Raw genomic sequence first — 23,199 nt, 5'->3', positions numbered from 1 at the left:
AACGTTATGTCTGTGAAACGGAAAATAATCACATAAAGTATATAAGCACACGGAATTTACAGCTTCCTTTGTTCTAGAATTTTTAATTGTTTCCACGTTGATTTATCTTATGATGTAAAATATTACCTTCTGCTGTTTTAATTGGAACTTAGTTTTGGATATTGTCACACGCCTTGTACGCCCTCTATATGAACATTAAAAAAAATAACTACGCATAGAAGTGTCATTAAAATCAGAGTACAAAAATAGATTACATACATGTATAATTATAAAACTTTTGACTTGACATAAATACAACATGTTTATTCACGGTTGACGAGCGAGTGCGTAGCTTTAAACAATATCCACATCACGAACACAATACATTGTTGGAGAGCTTACGTCGGGAGCTTAGAAGCTGCTGGGAGCAACGGGCGGGGGGGGGGGGGCGTATCAAATGAACGAGACAAGTAAATACGTCATAGAGAAGTCCTTTAGTCACGACTTGCCGAGTACATTCTAGAATACTTTCTAATAAAGTTAATGTCGTGATATCTAATAGCAACCAAACGCAGCACTGAGATTTGCTGATCGTCATTTCTTCTTCAAGGATAATTCCGTCGCGCACAAAGCGTTGCTTGTTTTGGTACCTGAATAATCTGCCATACATTTAATATTCGTAATATATAGAACGTTCGAGCCTAAAACGCCTAAATATATGAAGAGTTAGCTCCTTGGCGGTGGTCTGTGAGTGTCAACCCTAAAATAGCTAGATAGATACTTGCGTGTGACTCGACAAAGTCTGAATCCCAACTGTTGCCCTATTTTATTGCTACGCTGGCTTTGTACAGTACGGTAATAATAGTAAAGTCGACCAACTTGTTACGCAATTTGGTCGGATTTTAGATCTTTGAATGACTCTTTTGGGCGTGTGTTTTTCCAGGTTGTAGTATTAATTCAGTTTGCTAACCTGTAGATATCTGGCTTGTTAGTTTGCAAGGTAGCTTATTTTGTTAAATATCTTATACATTGTCAAATGATGCATGTTATTCTAACACAATTAATAAATTTTCAATAACCATACCTACTAGTTATTTGATCCTTTACAAATTATAACTTCACTTTGAAGTCATTAATTTTACAAATTAATGAAACAATGATTGTAAAGTTGTCGTTCGTTTTCTTGCAGGTAAGTGTATTGAGAACTTTCTCCGAGTTTACGAACTCTTGTGCAAAACAGATGCGAAGAATTGAAAACGGTAAGCGAGTCGTATATTATGTAGTTTTACTGTATTGACAATATTGAAAAACAATGAAATTAATATAAGCAAGTATATATAAATATTATATGACTCTTGAATAATAATAGCTATTTCAATATCGATGACGAAAGGAGTACATCGTTTCATTAACGGCCTACGGGCTACGACTTCAATTGCAGTCACTGTAGAACTTCGTAGGCTGTAGACCCGTAGACGGTCTACGCTACTACAATGCTCTTTAATATTCGACAGGACTAAAATGAACTAATACCGCACTACTGCATGGAGTTAATTTGTTCGCTACGAACGTGTGTTCCGAACTACGATTTGATTACTTAATTCATTAATGGAAGCTAGGTGTATCGGGCATGTTTTAAATTGCCTTCAAAGATAAATATTAGTTCAAAAATTTGGTATAAAACCTTTTTTGTTATAAGTGAGATAAATATATGTAGATGAAAGTTAGATAGGTATGTCTTTTTGTTATCGAATCCGACTTAGAGGGACTTTATTCCCTCAGTGCTACATTACACGATAACATTTGTTCAAGTATTTCGAATAGATGAGATTGCTAGTTTTTGGATTTTGCCTAAATTATATTTTTGTTCCATTCATTTATTTTTATCCTGTGCATTTGAATATAAATAAGCTTCATTTAGTTTGTAAATACAAAATAAATATAATAAAAGACGTATATTTATATTATTCTTAGAACTAGGTACACTACTCGTACTTCAACATTTATTAAAGTGTACCAAATAAGTTTAAAGTTTAAATAAAGTTTAAATAAAGATAATAATCTGTAGGTATGTTTGTTTATCTTATGCATACCTTACAGAAAACTAGGTTTGTTCTCTCACAGTTCCCGCAAAGATACCGTCACGTGATATTATGCAAGTTCCCTAGTTTTTTTACTGGACATTCAGTCGCAGGCTTTCATTGTAATGTCGTTGACATTCCTGCAGCGCGCACGAATTAATTTGCCACCGCTTTTATTATGAAACCTGCATTATGCAGTTTTACTACCCTTTCAAAAAGGGATAGTACTACATGTTTGTATAGCTCCATCCTTTTCTTTTCGGAGTTTCATTGTTTTGGAGGTTATACGGACTCTGGTTTGAAGATAAGGATTTAGTCTGTGTCTGTGTTTCTAGCCAGACGTTTATAAACCCAATGCCTTCGTAGCGTGGCATGCGAATAAGCGACTTAGCAGGTATGTACGCATACAGATAACCCAGGGAGTCGCACAAGTGCAAAGTTTTCGCTAGTTATTTAATTTTATCGTTAAAATAATATTTCTGAACTAAAAAATAACTTTATAATTATAAATACCACTACATGAACATCGGCGCCCTTATGTAGTCTGCTTATACATATTTATTAACTTAACCAACTGTATTATATAGTATTGTAATACATAATTTATATTTACTATAAAAGTATATATTATATTAAAGTATATAATTTATTTATCAACTGATCGAGAAAGGTTTGTTTTTTAGAAATATGGCCTGTCTCCTCCGATCAATCAAGTGAAGAAAAACTTTAACCTAACTAGTAATAGATATGTATATGTTAGCCTGAAATAAATGCAAGGTAAAAAGCAATAAGACCCAAATTAAAAAGTCAAAGGTTTGCGAGTTACCATTTTTGTTATCTCATCCCGCTCAAACGACTGAGCTTATGTTGTCAAAATCTGGTAGAGAGATAGCTGGCAACCGGGATTAACTTTTAACATATAAGCTGCTACTTGTAGCTATAACTGATACACACGCCGGCGAAACTGCGGACAAAAGGTCATTAAGAAATAGAACGTTGAAAATTAAAATCTAAATATTACATCGAGATGGATTCCATTACAAATAATAATTCCAAAATGTTTTTTTTTTCTTAAGACATTTATTCATGGCCGGGATTATGTTTTAAAAATTATTTATTAGTGAATACATATTAAATTCCACCTAATATGACTATTATGTTGTATACACCATAGTTCATTTTAATGTGACATGTAATCAGTGTAATTTTAGACTCTTATTGTTAAACATTGTTTCGGTATTTGTTCTCACGGTAACTTTACAAGGTAATTAATCGTTGTTGAGGCCCAAAAAAATTCAAACTCATTGTTTAAAATTGAAAGAGTCATTTTGATCTTTTTTTTTTTGTTTTACAAATTTTGTGATTGTAGGAACATTTGGTTGAGTTCTTATGTTTGTTTTACGATTCGGGTGTTATTGTGTTAAGACTATTTTACCAAAATTATGTAATATAGGTTATCTGTTTGCGCTTTGTAGGCTGTATATACAATCTTTAGCTGATTGTTTATACAGTAGCGTAATTATTTGAAGGAAATTATGAACTGAGTAGTATTTCACTAATTAAATAATGTCAATTCCACATTTTATATCGATACTGTATATGACTAAGTTAACTATTTCTTATTGTTAAAATTACGCTATGTACCTATCTACGTTACTATTTTAGACCTAATCGCAGTAAAGCGTAAAAACCTGTAAATTTTCATACACCGTATTTTTTCTTATAAAATGTAAGATAAAACAATGCACAATAAAATCACGCGTCACCATATATGTGGAGAACTTAGATATCACACTGCGATCACGAGCTTCGACAAATACTTAGGTGCGCTTAAAAGAGTGGGACGGTATGTGAGGAATTTAAGGCATTGGGCGCGCGGGGGCGCGGCCGCCCGCCCTGAGTCGAGCCACACCGGGCGACACCGCGCCAGTCGGCTTCGCGGCCTGCGAGCGGTGGCGCGCGATCTCGAGCTCCCACACTTCGCGACACTCCACCGCTCGACTCTTGTAAACACTTCGCGTCGCGTCCGCGATCCTATTCAACCCGAGAACCTACTACGCCAGGCTCCTCTAGACAACTTTAAATTTCTGATTCGAACTTAACATTTAAACAGTGAGTGTGAACAAGTCTTGGTCAGTATTGGAGTGGTGCAGCGCCATGTGTGGTGATCACCATGCGGCCGCCGCTGCCGGCTAACCGCTGGCCTCGCTTCAAACAAACCCCACGTGTTTTGGTAAGATATTTTGTATTATCACATTTAATTATCTCGATTTAATTTTTATTTTCTGCCACTGTGATAAAACTTGTAAACCCCATTTAAAGTCTTTAATTCGTATAATTTACGACACAATATAAGCCTTGTCTTTTATTTACGACTAACTGATTTCATTGTTATTCCGTTTTAAATGAGCTTCACATGATTAAATATTAATTACGATGGTAAGGATGAGAAGTTTCTTATAAGACTTCGGAAGTATTAACATAAAGATTCATTAAACAGCCACCAGCTTGTACGAACACAGGTACCTACAAATTCATTCATGGACTACTAAGACTAGACTTTTACAAGTTCAAACAAAGTTTATAATAATATAAACAGTATCAAACTTTTGGGAGTTGGTAGCAGTGATTTCAGCTGTCAAAAAGATTCCTTCATTTGCTAGGCAGCGCAACATTTTTGGGTGGAAATTTTCATTTCAATAAAAAAAGGATTATTGCGAGACATGAAACGTTGAGAGTAGGTTTAAATTACACAACCGGGTGAGGTATGTGAGTAACCCTCTTGAAGTTACAAAGTTACAATGAGAGTAGGTGTCCGTTGCTCTTAAAAAGGATCGTTTTGCACTTAGCTGTGCTAAGCGCGTGTACTTTCTTGTCCAAAACATTGTCTATAAATTGTGTTTGAATCTTTAGCTTTGTTTATATTTTAATTTTATAAAGCAGCTACGTTTATAAATATAAAATACTTAGATGACTTCAGAGTAATCTAACAACTAGTAGATATTACACACGGTAAAAGGGTGACATTATTACGATACAGGGAAGGTTGTATAATAAGCAGTAATATAATAGTCGGGGTGGTTTTCCCTTAGGGTTAAGCACAGGTATGCCATTGCACAGCCACGGGGCGATATTACATAATCTCTAATATTAATCTGAGCATATTACGTATAAATAATATGATACTTACATACAATTGACGTAGATTAGATACCTACGCACGGAGATCTTATAATACGTAGTACATTGTCTTTATTTACAAGTATCTAAGTATAGAATATTAACAGATATGATCTCTAATCCCTAATAAATCGCTAGCAAATAATACCAATGTAATGAACTAGCAAAACGTATTGTATTTATCGTATTTATAAAATCGGTTATTATTTAAAAAGTACCTTCTTTCAAAAACCTATTTCGTTATTATACGTAAGAACCTACATAAAATAGGTTTATAGGTGATTTCTATTTATATTTCCTTACCTTAATACATTAAGTTCGGTCAAAGAACAATCTGAAAAGCGAAATGTAATTTTATACATCAATTACGCAAATTGGTTACAGTACTTGAGAATATTTTGTAAAAGAGCAAATAATTTAGAATCTTTTAATGAACGACTCTCCATTACCGTCTTAATCTAAGCTTTGAATATAATTATTTTAATGACATCCTGACGATATATAGGTACATCGATGAAGGTTTTTTAATAGTCGATCTGTTTTAATTTTTTTTAATTTAATTAATCATTGAATTTATCTAGAGTTGATTTAAAAAACGAGAATATAATAACAAACTGAAATAAAAATATCTGAAATATTTCAAACTAAAGAAAAACGTTAATGAATTAATTTACGCACCTTCCCGTTTTCCGTGTTCATGCCAATATCATATAATTTACATGTCGTTAAATAAAATAAACAGCGACAAATATACACGAGCATGATTATCGCCGACGTCTGACGATGTAATAAAAATATTTTTCGACCGACTTCTGGTAATAGTATTTCGTAATCCAACGTAATGTAAACCAAACACCAATGTTCCTAAGGGCTGGGTAAAGGTGCGCTCGACGAAATTGGAACAAGCTGATTATAAACGGCCCTTATTCTTTGAACATCTCTTAAAGACGATTGCTCAGGTACTCAAGTACGAGCCCAACACGGATTGACGGCCATAGACGTCTCATTTCAATTCCCGAAAGGCACTCAGTTGATAAATTCTTAGCGTACCGAATAACTGTTCAAATCAAAATAATATCAAATACGCTGCTAACAATAGGCTGGAAATAACCGGAGCTATTCCTGTTTCATATCGCAGATGTAGCTGGAGATACGTTTTATAACTAAGCTATAACTATAAACCTGAATATAACTCACTTTTTCACCGGAAAGAATACGAGCATCGTTTCAACTAAATATTTACCTACGCTCAAAATGTGTTATTATGTATTTAATACGCACGCTTTCAACGCTTTTTATATTTAATGATCTGAAATTATAACAATACGTCGCATAGTTAATGAGGCGCGACCTCCCGTTTCATGAAGTGTGTTTCAAACTCATTTACGCTAAAGATCTATTGCGTGTCGTTATGTGGACTTTAATTTGGAATTATATTATTTATAAAAGTGTTTTTTCGTGTTTATAGCTTTATATACATGGGTCATGTCATGTTTGTGTCATTCTTTGTGATGTATGGTTCATAATACAACAATAACACTACCATAAAAATAGAATTTCATATGAAGTCGTGTGGCTTGAACCAAGGTCCGGCGTGTCTTGGTCGACATAGTTTGCCCACATTATGTCACGCACCATCTTTCTCCGATGAAGTTTTTATCCCAGTAATCCCCTGGACCTCGGAATAGTTCATGTCGTATCTTGTACGGTTGAATATTAGCTGTATATGTCACAAACAATATTGAAGCTAGCAGGAATTACTGATATCCATCTGTAGGCTTATCACCAATATTTAGATAGATTATTAATATAAGTTTGGTAGTAAAATTATAATATAAGTTTCTTAGAAAAATAATTCCAACCGCTAGCTTGTTTTGCTTAAGACTGGAAGTCCAAATACGAAATACTTAACAGCTGCAAATTAGTAAATCTAACGTTAATGATCTGACTGAATTGACCATATGCAACTATCGGTAGTAGTCATTATTATAAGTATATACTCGCCTACCTGCGTTACAAAATAAGGATTGCATTTGAAAAAGTGGCGATCACGTGCAAGTCATTTGAATACAGTGCGTAATAATGTAAAATTTTCAGACAGTTAATTCTCGCAACAGCTAGGTTAAAAGTTATTAATTTTCTGTCCGTTATTTGATATTTGTCTTGTTTGGGCTACTTCGTTATTAATTTTGCAGAAATCTATTGATGTTCCAGCCAAGTTAAACAATAAAGTAATTAAGACGCTATTTTTAACTTAATGACGGCTATAAGAGTCTTATCAAAGGAAAAAGTATTTGCGTATTAGAGGTTGTGTGTAGCTATGTAACCTGCGGTTTTGATCTGATGAATGGATAATTTTCCTTCCTTCATTAGCAGCGGGAGGTGGTTGTGCTAAATGATATCCGTTGAGTTGGTTCGTTAACGCGTTCCAGGCTACATTTTAAACACTTTCAGCAGCACTTGTCAAATAAAACGAGATTTAATTACAGTGATTAACGTGCAAATTTCAAGTGTGAGGCAACAAAATTTAAATGAATGATCTTTCTACAAGTTTATAACTTTATAAATAGAAATGGTACAAAATAATATTTTTAGTGTGCGTAGGTTTTGAACCCGAAGAGATTTTCCTTTTATAACGATTAAGAAACATCGTCTATTTATTTTCCTCGTTTTCAATGTTGTTTTAACGATAGATAGGATCACACAAAACGTTCATGTATGGTTATCGATTAAACCTTCTGACACTAGAATTGAAAGTCACATGTAAGTGGTGCCTATTCGTTGAATAGATCGATACTAATAGCTGGAATCGCGTCTCGATTGTGGTATAAATTAACAATCTACGTAATATTACACTACAAAGTTGAAACATTTTAAATTTTTGCAATTTAGAGTTTTCGGTCTTGATGAGCGCGGTATTCTCGAATACATCTTACGGGAATGTAAATTGATGGTACGGGGACGTCTTGAGGGTATAATTTTAGCTAAATTGGAAATGGGACTCTTAGAAACCTACTCCGTGCTGCATTCGACATTTTACGTGTAGGGAGTCACGTAAACCCATTCCATGCAAGATAAATAAAACGTTTCGAAAGGATCAGGTATTGCTTTCAACTTATTTTCTTTAACTTAAATACAGCATCACGGCGTACGAAAACTGAAAGGTGAAAATGTTTATCCATACTAAATAATTCATGTATTTCGTCGACAGAGCTTAAAAGCCCTAAGATTTTATTGATTTAAGTTTCACTTTATGATATTAACTTACTTATAAGTATGTCATAAACATTCAGTATCTAACTTATATAATAAAACAAGGTGTAGGTTAATGGTTTGCTTCAACGACATCCCATTTTCCGAATGACCTAATTCAAAAACCCACTAACAAACTGACTTAGAAATTGGTGGGTTTAATTTTGTAGGATGTGGGTACGACAATAAAAACTTAAGTTATTAGTAACACAAACTTCTTGGTATATCTCCGTCCACTCAGTGCCATTTGAAGAGTAACCATATTTATATAATACTAGCTGTTGCCCGCGACTTCGTCCGCGTGGTTAGAAGATATAAGTTATGATTTATACCTGCTCTGTTTTTTTCATTCTATCTTCGCGGCTATTAGTCGCAGCGTGATGGTATATAGCCTAAAATCTTCCTCGATGATCCCTATTTTTTCAATTTCAACCAGTAGTTCCTGAGATTAGCGCTTTGAAACCAACAAACAAACCCTTCAGCTTTATAATATACTAGCTGTTGCCCGCGACTTCGTCCCCGTGGGTAGAAGATATAAGTTATGCTTTATACCTGCCCTGTTTTTTTCACATTTTCCATTTTATCTTCGCTCCTATTAGTCGCAGCGTGATGGTTTATAGCCTAAAGCCTTCCTCGATGAATGGTTTATTCAACACAAAAAGAATTTTTCAATTTGGACCAGTAGTTTCTGAGATTAGCGCGTTCAAACAAACAAACAAACAAACTCTTCAGCTTTATGTATTAGTATAGATATAGATATAGATTAGTCCTAGCTGTTGCCCGCGACTTCGGCCGCGTGGTTAGAAGAAATTGCGACTATAACTTGAGATTTAAACTATCCTATCTCTCAAGTTGGATCGAACTGCACATGGTGTGGGAATTTTATTATAATCGGTTAAGTGGTTTAGGAGTCCATTGAGGACAAATATTGTGACACGAGATTTATATATATTCAGATAGATTAGACGTTGGCTTTGGAAAAATGAACCTATATCAATATATAGCAGCGATGATGTTTGGAAATATGTTTGTTTACCATCAATCATGGAGGGACGTGAGTGTAACATGCCACCTCCGTAGGCCGGAGCCACTTCCGTGGCCTACTGGGTCACGCATTAAATATATTGAATTCTTGCTGACCGCAGCTGTTGTTTTCATTTTAGTTTTTATTACAATATAGTGTTCTATCGTTGATAGCTGTTGTAGACGTCGATAATGAAAATTAGTTATTTCAGATGATTGATAAGGCAATCATTCTAAAATATGTATATAAATTTTGTAGCCTGAAAGAAGATGTGATACTTAAGTATTATTGACGTTTATGGAATTATTAAATTAATAATTTATTTTTGCCCGTGCGAGAAAGTATATTGCAATATTCCAAACATTTAGAATACCAGTAAGATATTTTTGCTCAGCTTTTACTGTTTAAATTTTTCATAAGGTTTTTGAAGGCATTCATTTATTAATTTCCTCTCGCTACTTGTGCCTGATGCGACATCTAATTCGATTGGAAATATTTCACGGTTATTAAATTCAATATTACGATTGATGTAACAAAATTGCGATCAATTTAATGTTTTAATAATTTTCGTGGCAATGCCATTTCAATTCCGAGATTCCAGAAATAAACATTGGAAACAAATTTCGTATATTTTTCTATATCTAGATGTTATATTAATTTATGTGTTATTCTTTCACAGACGTCGATGACCGACGTTAATTATCGTAATAAATTTAATTCTTTATCTGGTAAATCTTATCTCTGTTTATGGCTATTTTACGAGATTGAAACTACATATGATAATTTATGGGCGCCTAGTACCTGCTTAGTAGTCAATGGATTTAAAAAGCAAGTATACTTAATAAATATTTGAGTGAGTAGGTAAGTATAAGTGCATGTGGTACAAGATGATTAATTCAATAATAGAGCCTACCTTAGAGATCCCTTAAGGTCAGGTAGCGTTTAATTATTCATCAATATCGGTTGGTCTCAGGGGTCTGTGTGTTAACGGAGCGACTTATGTTACGGGAGCATCGTTCTCATTACTTCAAATAAAACTGCCTAACATAAATAAAGTACCTATTCTAACTTATTAGAAAATTATAGATTTTACCCGAAGATAAAGCTATTACAATGAAAAGTTCATACAAATTCTTTATAGAAATCCGTTAAGCCCTTTCTCCGTAAAACTGTTACAAACATCCATACATCATACATTAGAAGGAAATATATCTATAAAAATAGGAAATGAAGGCGAAATAAAATGTTTTACACTTTTACGTACTCCATCTACAAAAACTAACAAGAAGATCCATTTTTCATGTTCAAACTTCTGCAACTGTACAGTTATCTCAATAAATCTAGATAAAGGCAATACATGAGTAATTGTTCAGCGTGGAAATAGTTTATACTATTAGGCACTCGAAGAAAAACATGGGAATGCTCTTTCGTGTGTCACGTTCTTGAGTTTTAAGTCACATTGATTTGAAATCGGTCTCAACCAACTTTAGTTTCGAACTGTCGACGTGTCAGATAACAAATCACTCTATTATATAAACTGTTTACATGTTTATGCTAGGTTAAATAAACGAGGTTAAATACAACACATTTAGTACCTGTGGGCTGTGAGCTGGTAATATAATTTCCGGTAAGACTGGCAGTCTACCTAAACATAGCTTAGGGAACCGTTGTGTGAGGTAGATAATTCTATAGTTTTTTTTTTTATCTCCTTAAATACCACTCGCCGCAGCAAATAAAGGGTTGGCGATGTCAAATGCCGATTTTTAGAATCTAGGTTTTATAACTATGTTTTCTTTCACCGCTTATCAGTCATATGCGGTACGGCGCCGGTGTTGACATCGAACCTGCACTTCGTGCTTACAAACCTATCAGAAATAATATATTACGTATCAGACTTATACGCAGTTCATATTAGATCACAAGCTTCGTTTAGTAAAAATGTTTAGAGCCCCTAACAAACATTAGAATTTAAAATCATATGACTACAAATAAACTTTCTACTATATATTTGTTCTGAGAGTAAGTACCTATTACATAAACAATAAAAAACAAATGGTATTGTATATGAAAATAACTAATTTCCTTCAGTTGGACCATAAATAAAACATGAAACTGTAAAAAGCTTCACGATCTCTCATGTACGACGGGTTTGAAAACAATTTACAATTTCCGTGAACAAAAGAATAAAAAAACATCTGCTACTTCCGGTACATTTACCAGTCATTTTGACGTATTTTTAACTTGGAATCAAAGCAAAACAGAATCACGTTTACTAAACAGATTTTATACCTCACAATTAACTCAATTGTAATATAACCAGACACCGAATTACAAGAACAAAATTGCTTTTTATTTGAGGTTCTTACATAAACTAAAACCAAAACATTTCACAGCCAATGAATGAGACAAAAAGAACTACGATCGTTAGGAACGGGATGTTAGGAACGAGATTAAAGATTTCTTCGCCGAACAACCTAGCCCCAATAATTAAATTCTGCCGTGCTTTAACAGATTAGCACCGTATTCACTGTAACTAAGTTTTTCAATTTCACTACATAATATCCAGCCTTAATCGATTAGTATTTAGTTATCCTTTTTTGTGTGTATTAATGAAATGCAAACTTACATATGTTGTATTTATTAAACAATACAGGTTAGTTTAGGGTTCATTTTTAGTTACTACTGTGATTTGTAAATATGTGAAAATATTAAAATGGGTTTATCGAAAACATAAATGATGTGGTAACATGTGAGACAGGTCTGATCGTAGAATAAGAATTTGTTGACGTCAGACGAATTTTAGTCCTTTGAAAATCGTTTGATGGTTGCTGGAAAAGTCGAGACAATATTTGTTATTAATGTTGTCGTTCACAGTGTTCTTTCGCAGACCTTGAAACGCCTACTTATCATTTTGCTTTAATTCGAAAATCAGCTTTAGGGTACTTTGTTTGATAACCAATATTAATTTACCAATTAGGTAAAATATTTGTAAACTTCCGAAATTCCTTTCTACCATAATTAAGGAGGTTTGAAAGTTAGCGAGAACAGTAAAATTAATGTTAGCCCTCAAATTTCAACAATGCTTTTGAGGTTTGTGGTGTAATTGCATTATTGAACACTATTTATTATGTTCCGCAGATGACCTATGTTACTCATAAAATGTAATATTTACCTGACCCAGTAAAATGTTAATAACCAAGAGGTACTTTCGCAAGTTTTAATAAGCTGAATGTTTGACTAGGATTCGGGGCAAACTAGTGAAAACAAGCTTGAATTTTATTTTCTCATTCACAATTGGCCGATTAATCAGTATCGAAAATATTTTTTAATTATAAGTTTGTCATACAAGTCACACAATAGCTGAGCTCTAGTCCCGAAAGACTTTTCCTTGTACGAACACTACGAATCTCTTGAAAACTGAAGCCTGGTATCAGAGACTTGCATTACGTCGTATATACGAAGGGTCTTTCAGCAAATGTCGGCGTCAGTACTTTGATTTTCAATAATGGCTCAATATATTCTCCGTTAAAAATAATCAATCATAATATTCTAGGTATCATAAAACGGTAATGATCGTGACGCGCCTGATTTTTATTATGAATGATAAGGCGAGAGTGCCTATACAGTAACAGCTATGCGATGGCGATGTTTGCCGGTTTACGAACTTATTTGTTTGCTTAACTATTTACCAAATTAACTTCTCGTTTGAATGCTTTTGACAAGCTCCAGTGTTGCTCAATTTTAATTAAATCATAGTTATAGAGGCTGCTTTTTGAAAGCGATATTTTTTATGTATGAAAGTTTTATTAGTTTATATCGCTCTGGCTTGTCCATCTCACTACGTGTATTTCGCTTCGTAAGATATTTTTGTATAATATATTCCCTTCGCAAATTCCCAGCGCAAGTTCGTGGGTGTGGTTCGTCTATAAATTTACTTTAATCCATTATTGTAGTACTTATTTGTGTTCGATTCATAGTTGGCTAGCTACGTGTTTATCTTGTGGGCACTTTCGCTAACGTTTTGCCTGAAAGTCGATACAGTGGAGCAACGCGATGACGTCAATGTTGCTTTATGATTCAATCTGCTGTTAACTGAGCTCTCGCCCAGCTGAGTGCAGCCCGCTCTAAATATATCTTAACAATTTTCTTAGTACGTTTTATCTCTAGACGCCCAATTTTACGGTGTTTTTTAGCCCTTTCATGCGTGAAGAAAGTTCAGCGGCCATTGAATGAGCAGATTCATAAAAAAAATCACGTGATTTGGAGTATTAATAATATCTCAATACAGAAAATCATACTCAACCTGAACCGTCCTGCTTAAAAACAGGAAAATCAAAGGGAGTTTCATTAAAGGCAAAGTGGTCATTCAATATCAGGAAATGAAAGTAGTCTTTGAAAATATTTTATTTACGGATTCTTACAGTACGAAAAAAAATATTTATGTATTTACATCGTAAGTATATTTATGGTAATAGCACATACAAAAACTTTCGGACAAAGAGGGCAAAGTGCGATGGCGCATTAATATACATAATGGTACAAAAAATTTGACGGCAAAATATACAAGCGGGAAACACGAAGTTCTATGATGTCTGTTATGTGATAGGCGGTGAGTCTTGCTGCCAAACAGATGCCACCCTACACCATTACATAAAGAACAATGACTTTCATGATCATCATACGTACGTGCAGAGACAGCTTCACTACCTATTGTAAGACGTTATAAGTAGGGTTATCCGATTTATTAATTCCATCCCTCCGATTCCGAGCCTTTTACAAAACGAAATCGATTCTGGAACGCGTTGACAAACGGACGGTTCACATTGTGAGAGGAAAACTGTTACTGAAGCGGCAGTAACACTACTAATGTAATAAAACAATCATGATTCCGACTATGTACCTGTCAATCAACTTCATTCAGGCTCCTGTAACGATCGGATTGGCATGTCATCGACAAGAGCGCAAATAATAAAACAAACCGTCGCAATTTGGCACTTGGTTAGTTGTCACCGCTCATTCTAAATTGGCTTTTGTAACTACTGAATGTTTTGTTTTGTTATAAATACAGGAATGAGTAACGAGTTCATGCGTTCTGTGTCGTGTTGTGGGTACTAGGATAACAAGTTTTTACAGCTATTTTAGAATGTATAGAATGACAGCTTTCCCAATGCTGATCCTCTGAGTAACGAGTGTACACACCTGTCTACGTGTGACGCGACATGTTATTATAAATGTGTATCGTTTGCCCTACTTTGAAAAGTGAAGGTTTTGCGTGGCTACTGAATTATAAATGCTTCGGCTACGCTTACAGCTGTCTTAATCGCACTCATGTCACATGGCTCATGGTCTGTTTAGCTTGGCTTGTTGGCCTTATTTAAAAGCTTTAAAGTTTTCTTTGTATTATTATTTACTTTTAAGCCTGTGTGAGATTGAATGGCTCGGAAAATGCTCAGGCTCATCTTCTAGACTTCTCTAAATTTCGCAATTTGACCATGTGGGCGACGCATATCGACCGTCACACCAAGCCGCGGACGACCTCGACTGCGACTTCCTTCCTCTAGCATCCAGCAGGTGAATATCCTTGCCCATTGGTCAAGCTGCATTCGCGAAACTAGAGTAACCCGCGAACAAAAAAGATTTTTTGTAATTAATTTTATTACTTCCTCCTTTTATCCATTCCAGGTAAAGTCCGGCTACATAGAATTATAAAAAACAATAAGTAGTACATTTCCGTGATAAGTTAAATCAAAATTCTTGGTTTTTATCGTTCACCAAATTGTTCACTCCAGACATTAAAACTAGCTCTCGCTTCGACTTTTCGCTTTGATAAAATGTGATAAGTACGTAAATCCGTGCGGGTTGTTTGCAAAAGACAGCTTCAATGAAAATTTTACTCTTCGCACCGACTTTTCAATATATGAGGCCTTTACGTTTATTACTGACGATTTATGGAGTGAAAATATGAAAGACGACATTTTTGGTAAACAAGCCAAGACACGTTTCCCACAGATTATCAAAAAAAATCCCTTTTTTCTTAAATCAGGCCTTTTCCTGCTAATAAGACACAGAAAATACTTTCCATGACTGTGTTGTATTATTGTTCTACTGCATTTACGTATTGTTAACCCTTCAGCAGCGCACAACAAAAGCCTTTGAAGTAACTCTCTTTTGTTACTAATAATGTGTATTAGTTTGGGATCCGGTAATTTGATGTTAAAGTTAAAGTGATATTGTTATAAAGGGTGATGTTTCGACCGTATAAAAACCTTTTTCGAGGTAACCTCCTGACGTAACATACAATAGAAGTATCTATAAGCTGCTTTAGTGGGTTGCCTCGGCCTAATTCTATATTCGTCCTTAATCAATTATTTAGTCCCACGGCTGTCTTTAACATGTGCCAATTACACAAATTTGAATAATTATTTGTTAATTTAATCCCATCCCACTTATTTATTGTTTTCGTGACTGTTTAATTTATATTAGCTTTTAAAATGGGTTTCATTAAACGTACGCTTTAATAATATTTGTAGTATTTATTTTCTCTTTATTTGGTTTTATGACATTTATCTAGATACTGTTTGAAATATTTGTATTAATGATACAAATTACAATAAAATAACGAAAAACACTCCATAAAAAGGAGTTCAGAGAAAGTTTATTTTGATGTTAATAGGAGTTTTTTTTGAACTTGAGAATCCTCATTTATATTAAATGGGATTCAGGCTTATGTTACTCTGAAGTCGCTTATCACTCAGCAAAGTGCGTGCCAAATAAAGTAATGATAATGATGAATATTTAGCCTACCTCCACCTAACGACACAATAAATTATACACACTTAAATAAAACATCAAAGGTTTTACGAAATCTCGTTACCGAGAAGTGTTTTTAAGCGTAAAATATATTTTTACCTGGCGACCTTATTATCTAGACTGAATAATATCTTATCAAGGGTATTAAGTACTCAGTGCTATGAAATCAAATCCTATTAACGCCTTTCAATTGAATGGATTGAGATCTCATTTCTTTTCCGGATCTTATAACTTTTAATTATTAATTTGTCTAGAACACTATCTTGAACTTTATGGCTCGTTCTTTTTTTCTCACTGTTTGGTACTCATTGCAAAGATAGCCCACTATTATTTGTCAAAAATAAAAATCATAAGTTTTATATAAATAGGTACTGGGTACTTTTAAAATGTTGCATAAAATCATGTCTGCCTGTCACAAAAACATTCGATTCCATTGTGTGTTATTAGGACTGTCAATGTTCAGGCAAGTTCACAATGCTTGGTCCTTTTCCAAGTAGGAAAATACCTCTAGGATAAAAACACCTTACTATTTTTCTGTTAACTAAGCATCACGGACTTCTTATCAGTAATCATTAATAACCTACTAAAAAAAGGTTCAAAAGCTATATAACAACCTGAAACATATACTCAACTATCAATGTAAACATAAAACTAATGTATAGTTAATAAACATGTAATTACGAACGTGAGTAACAACACTAATGCACAACAAAGTAAATTGAGTGTTTACGAGAAAGCGCTTTAATATCTATATAACTATAGATACTATACAAAGCATACACAGTCTTCCAACAAAGCTTAAAAAGATGTTTTATTTTCTGACATTTTAAGTGCCTTACTAGCTTCGTTGCTTTCACTTTGAATGTAGAGAGTGTAATTCTGTTACTAAAATGCATTAAACTTTGTAGATTTTCTTACTATCTGTGTTTTTGTAAATTGCTGAGAAGCTATTATAAATGTTAGGTGAAACATTTTCCTTACTCATAACAATAGCCTAATTCAGTCTTTGTCGAAATCTATACTAATCTATACTTCTATTCTAATATATAAAGCTGAAGAGTTTGTTTGAACGCGCTAATCTCAGGAACTACTTTTCCAAATTGAAAAATCTTTTTGTGTTAATAGACCATTCATCGAGGAAGGATTTAGGCTATAAGCCATCACGCTGCAACTAATAGGAGCGAAGATACAATGGAAAATGTGAAAAACAGGGCAGGTATAAATCGTTACTTAGGTATATCTTCTAACCACGGGGACGAAGTTGCGGGCAACAGCTAGTTAATCTATAAATTGACCTCCGCTAATCTATAAATTGAGCTTTAATATTTGCACAAATAATGATTGATTAACGTGGTAGAGTCTGATGCCCTACCTAACCGCTACCGTATTTGTTACAAGAACAAAGTAATTTGAAATAGATAATACCTACAATATTCTGCGGTAAATGTGTGCGATTTTTGAAATAAGAAATTCTGTGCGACTGCTTTTTAACCTAAGATGCATTGGAAGGGATACGTATGTTAATTCATAGTTTGCGTAAGGTGCTAGTGAAGTTATTCTATTGGTCAATTAAAGCACTTTTCTCGGTTTGTATCCCTGACCACGTTTTAAAGTAATATTAGTAAAGTAAGTCGAGTGGCGTACGCACCGGTTTCAAGGTGTCGCTAGCTCTGAGGTCCCGGGTTCGATCCCCGGTCGAGTCAATGTAAAAATTCATATTTTCTACATTGTCTCGGGTCTGGGTGTTTGTGGTATCTTCGTTGTATCTGAATTCCATAACACAAGTGCTTTAGCAACTTACTTTGGGTTCAGAACAATGTTTGTGATGTTGTCCGCATTTATTTATTTAATTTCATTTATTCAATTAACAAAGACTTATTACATTTTCAATTAAATTAACATAGAACGGTGTCTCTCTTTTTCAAACTGCAATGATTTCAGTTACGATGTCGGTATTAGACTTTTTGGTGCTCACAACCTTAACTTAGGTACTTCTATCTGTCCCTGTCCCTCTTGTGGGTATGTAAGAGGGACATATAATGTGTTCGAATAGTTATTTATAAACTAGTTTGAGTTTGATTAATGTTTATACATTTGTTGATGAAGTCGTATTTACAGTTTAGTTACGTATTATGATTATGATCTGACAGCCAATACATTATTTGATCGATTAAAGTATGGACATAAGAAAACGCTTATGGATAATCTAAGAATTCTTTCTATTTGTAATGGAAATATTGATGGAGTCTACATTTTTTTTTCTGGCACAAGATAATTCACTATTCAGTATTTATATACGTGTCGTTTTATTATTATTTTTATCTCTGCCTATGGGATAAAATTATTATTTATCTACCCTTGAGTTTTTTTCAGCATTTATTTTCCTTTAAGATAACTGAATGTAGGTAGCGTAATAAAACCAAACTACACTTATCACTTTTAGCGTAAGTATTTTTCAAATTAACAACAAATGGTATCAACCCCTAATTACACCTGTAATAAGGCTGCGTTTTTTTAAAAGAGAGAATTCTCACTTCATTACTCACTTTGTTTATTTTAAACGGTTCACATTGAATTATGATTAATTTTATTCACAGCTAAAACAATTGAATCTCTCAGAAAAGTCTCTTTAAAGCCTTCCTTTTTCAAATTACATTCGGTTTACGTGGCAAGTAAGAAAAACAATTGAAAAGAAATAAACTTGATCGTGTATTCAGAAGTATGACTTATATCTGTACACATTAAGTAGGATTCTGTTTGGCAGTCCTATACACGTGTTAAAGTGTTTTATTTTCACTTAACCTTTACCATGTTTTCACTTATCCTTCAGCTTTTCATAATAAGTATAATAGCTACTATGTTTGTTTATATTATATTATTCATTCATGTAATAATGAGATGAACATAGAAATAGAAACCAAAAAATATTATGTATCATCTTAACAAATGAACATATACCATGAAATATTACTTTATTCAAACATTTATATCTGCGCAGTTAATAACAACATCAATAAGTCTATTTACAAATCAATCTAACTATTTCTTAGATCAACGAAACCATTGAACTCCTATAACTTCCAAGCGCTATTAATTTAATAAGTATTAGGTAGCCAAGACCGGGCATTTTCCGCCCTAAGTAAATTAAATTACAGGATATTATCCGCCAATGTCTTAATAAGATTACGAGAAATGTTGTTTGTAATTTCCGGACAAAGGCACCGTAAGCATAGATAATTTCACCTTCATTTATTGTTAAACATCTCGCTGATGTACAAAGCGTACGAACAAAGATATTATTAATAACTTCTAATGGATTCCTAATTACTTCTCATCCGAAATTCCGCTGTTATAGAACCTTTTTGTAATCCACTTCAAACGGTACTCGAGCCGGTAAGAAAGTACGCGTTAGGTAGAAATGTTTGCGGCCATACTTGAGTGATTGCATCCACATCGATTAAGAGTGTTGACTTAAGTCTGTAGGAGTATTGATTCATTCACGTTAAAGTGCCCCGGCTATAGCAAAAATAGAATCAGAGTATCCGCTGAGGGCTTGGAAGTGTCTCGCCGCGAATCGAGAGACAAGACAGGGTATAACGAGCGAGCAAACAGTCGATATAAACGAGTCAAACGACTTGTTTGCTCTCGACACATCGGCCATGCCTGTTTAGCACCGAGCCCTCTGTACGTACAAGCTTTCCCTAACGAGCGAACTTCGCTATATACCGAATTACAAACATCTATAGCACGCATTATTTATTAAGGAATATACGCCGAATTTGTCAGTCACTTGTGTATCTTGTCTACATACGTCGCTCCGATAAAAGCTACATAATATCTCCATTATAGTTACATGCTACAATATAAGTGTTTCCACTAAAAGATTCGGTTATATGTGAAGAAACTGCCATATGTTGTTAGGTATTATTGATGGTGACATGGGTATGATCCCAAACATTAAGGAGGTGGGTATTCATATATCTCTTTTCTTCATAACTGTGCGCACTATGTCTTCTGCTATGTAAGTATGGGTACACATGTAGCTAGTGGGCCCACCCAACTTTTCCTGGGCTTATATTCCGCCCAACATAGTCTCTGTCATTAATTTAGCTTTAACTGCCAGAGCGTCATTGATTCCGTTCCGATTTGGTTCACATAACTCGTGATTGTTCAGTTTCCGAACAATTGTCTTGTTTTATCGCTTTTATTATTCCATTTGGAGATAGCGATAGGGTAATGTAATAATCATCTTAACAATCGATTTCCAAACGGTAATATTTGAATGCGTATTATTAAAAATATGGTCGTAAATAATGGATTAGTTATTCCATTATAAATACAGGCTAAAGTCAGGTAGTACCGATGTCTCTTTTGTTGTATACTTGTCGGCTATATTCAGCGTTGATGTTGACATTAAACAATTATTTACAGCGGGCCTTTTTAGGTTACTCCGTGTTCTATCCAATTACCTTGTTTCGTGTGTCGACCGTGCGTGTTAATGTTCCCACATTACCGTACTTCTATAATATGTATGGAATTTTACGTTTGTGTTGATAACAATTGTCTACAACATGTTCTTGTACTTTTTAAACTTACACTTATCATTTACACTGACTACAATATCATGATATTCCTTGCTAATAATATACGGGTGTTACGATTTAACAACAGTTCGCGTGCGTACAGCAATTCCATCTCAATTACGGAATACGAGTTAACAATTTCATTCAACTTCGGAGTCTGAAAGCCCAATGAAAAGCGCTCGTTAGATTCAAATTGTACCAACTCACTTAGCTTTGTTCGTCACAAATTGATAGCCTTATCATAACAGAGTGGCGTACAATTCTAACTAACACATTAGAATGAATAATAACATCTATAGTATCTATGCGTGAGAAATGACGTCATTCTCGAACTAATCTACAATAGATGTCTCGAAAATTCACGTTTAAACTTCACAGAGTCATATATCTTTTCTTTGTCTGCGTCAGTTAAGAAAGAAGATAGATTGGCGGTCTTATATCCAACGTTTCAAGTTTTTGTTGTTAAATTAGAGCCGTAACGGGATAAAGATATCTTCTCGGACAAATTACGGTACCACGAAGAAACTAAAATTAAGTTGGATTAAATAAAAATACGGTTCATATTTTATATTAGACATAGACTTGTTGTGCTTGTTGTAGTGCCTTTCAATTATAATTAAACGCAACTTTTTGTGTACTAAATGTTAATCGGACTTTATCATTAGCCAGTCAGATACATATTATGAGTAGAGTAGCACACAGGTATTCTAATACCTTGTATCTATTTGAAAGTGGTGCGCAATCAAATAAAGTCATAAAACAAAAACAGCGAAGTAATCGAAGATCTGACCATCACAGACCTGAAAACTCTGAAACACATTCATCATGTCGGTAGCCATTACGACCCTCCTAAAATGTTCCAACCTAAAATAACATCGCTTTATAATATATGAATGCAAATTGTTATTGATACAAAAACCCCTTTCGGGATTAAGTTACAAGTTGCTTTTGTTTACAGTGAAGTTGGTTCCAACATCGTTTGATCCAAAATAAATATTGAGTTTCGTTGCCTGTGGCGCCGTGTATTTGGAACTAAGTACCGATATTGTGTCGTGATATGTGTGTCGATTCTCTATTGTAATGTATAACAATACCTTGCCACGGGATATTTGGATTTTTTGGTTTTAATCGGAAATAAGCAGACTAAAATAATGACAAATGAATTGCTCTTTGATTAATACAAGACTTACTACGGCGAAACAAAAAGGAACGTTATGATTTTTTCCTGTTTGATGGTATGGATCTTCAGTTGTTCCTTCTCATAATTAAGTTTTGCTGTTGCTATAACTACCTAACTGCTTATCAAAAAATAAAGACTACCATTAGAAATATTGGAGAAGGAAGCATTTTTTGTTAAAGCTGCCGGCAATTTCCCTCTTGATAGCAAAAGCCTCAAAGTTTATTTGTAGTTGTTTATTTCACACATTCGTAAAATAGTAACAATGAGTTTAAATGAATGCCGCAATCATTTTAAATGATTAAACTGGTGTAAATGATCGTTTGATTATCTCCGCAACAATTATGAAAACAATGGTTTCAAATGATAACTATGACGATTGTAAATGATGAATAAATATTATATTTAGCCATAATTAAGTTCATGTTATTTAAAACGTAAATCATTTAATCAAATTTCGTTTTGCTTTTATTTCTTCTATTAGGGAGTAAATACTCTTTCAGTATTTAATTTCTATCGCTTTGACGAAAGACTTTTAACCTTTTTAAATATATTGCTTATTGGTTTGCTTGGACAGAGATTAATGCGGTTTTGCGAGTCTGTCGCATTTTTCCATTTGCTTTCGTACTAGTTGTATGTTCAAACTTATTATAATTTATCAAAGTACCACAATTTTAAACACAAGTTTATTTGGCTTCACTGAATTGGTACTACAAAGGCTGTGCAAACTGCGTCTGATTATTCTACTGTAAAACTGTATTTACAATTTCGTAATTACATTAATTGCTTTCTGCTGTTTATGTGGTTAGTTTGATTCGATGAGCGATTGCTCATACAGATAATATTTTATTTAAATCGGATGAATTGTTTGTAAACTTATTACTGTACTGTTCGTGTAATAATTATGCTATAATTATATTTGGATCTCCCGTCTATAGTAGTAGCGTGTTACAAAGAAGAAGTACATATATTGATACTCCATAAAGCTTGCTTTTCAGATTCAACCAATGAAGTGCTCTGGAAATTTGTAGAAAAAGCGAATGTACATAAAAACTACATGCTATATTTTTTTGCTTTCGAAATTCTCTCATATATTTCAGTATTGTGAATTGT

General features: G+C 33.9%; 1 protein-coding gene across 2 annotated transcripts in view; it reads left to right on the top strand.

Moving 5' to 3' along the window:
- Positions 1-3,885: 3,885 nt before the first annotated feature.
- Positions 3,886-23,199, top strand: part of LOC113508418 (eye-specific diacylglycerol kinase) — a 131,229-nt gene continuing 111,915 nt past the window's right edge. For both annotated transcript variants that reach the window (XM_026891456.1, XM_026891455.1), the window contains exon 1: positions 3,886-4,293. The gene's annotated coding sequence lies outside the window, so the exon portion shown is untranslated. The remainder of the gene's footprint in view (positions 4,294-23,199) is intronic.

This window comes from Trichoplusia ni, chromosome 2 (genome assembly GCF_003590095.1).
Source record: "Trichoplusia ni isolate ovarian cell line Hi5 chromosome 2, tn1, whole genome shotgun sequence".
In the NCBI taxonomy this organism is placed as follows: Eukaryota; Metazoa; Arthropoda; class Insecta; order Lepidoptera; family Noctuidae; genus Trichoplusia; species Trichoplusia ni.
This window is presented reverse-complemented; position numbering and strand designations above follow the sequence as displayed.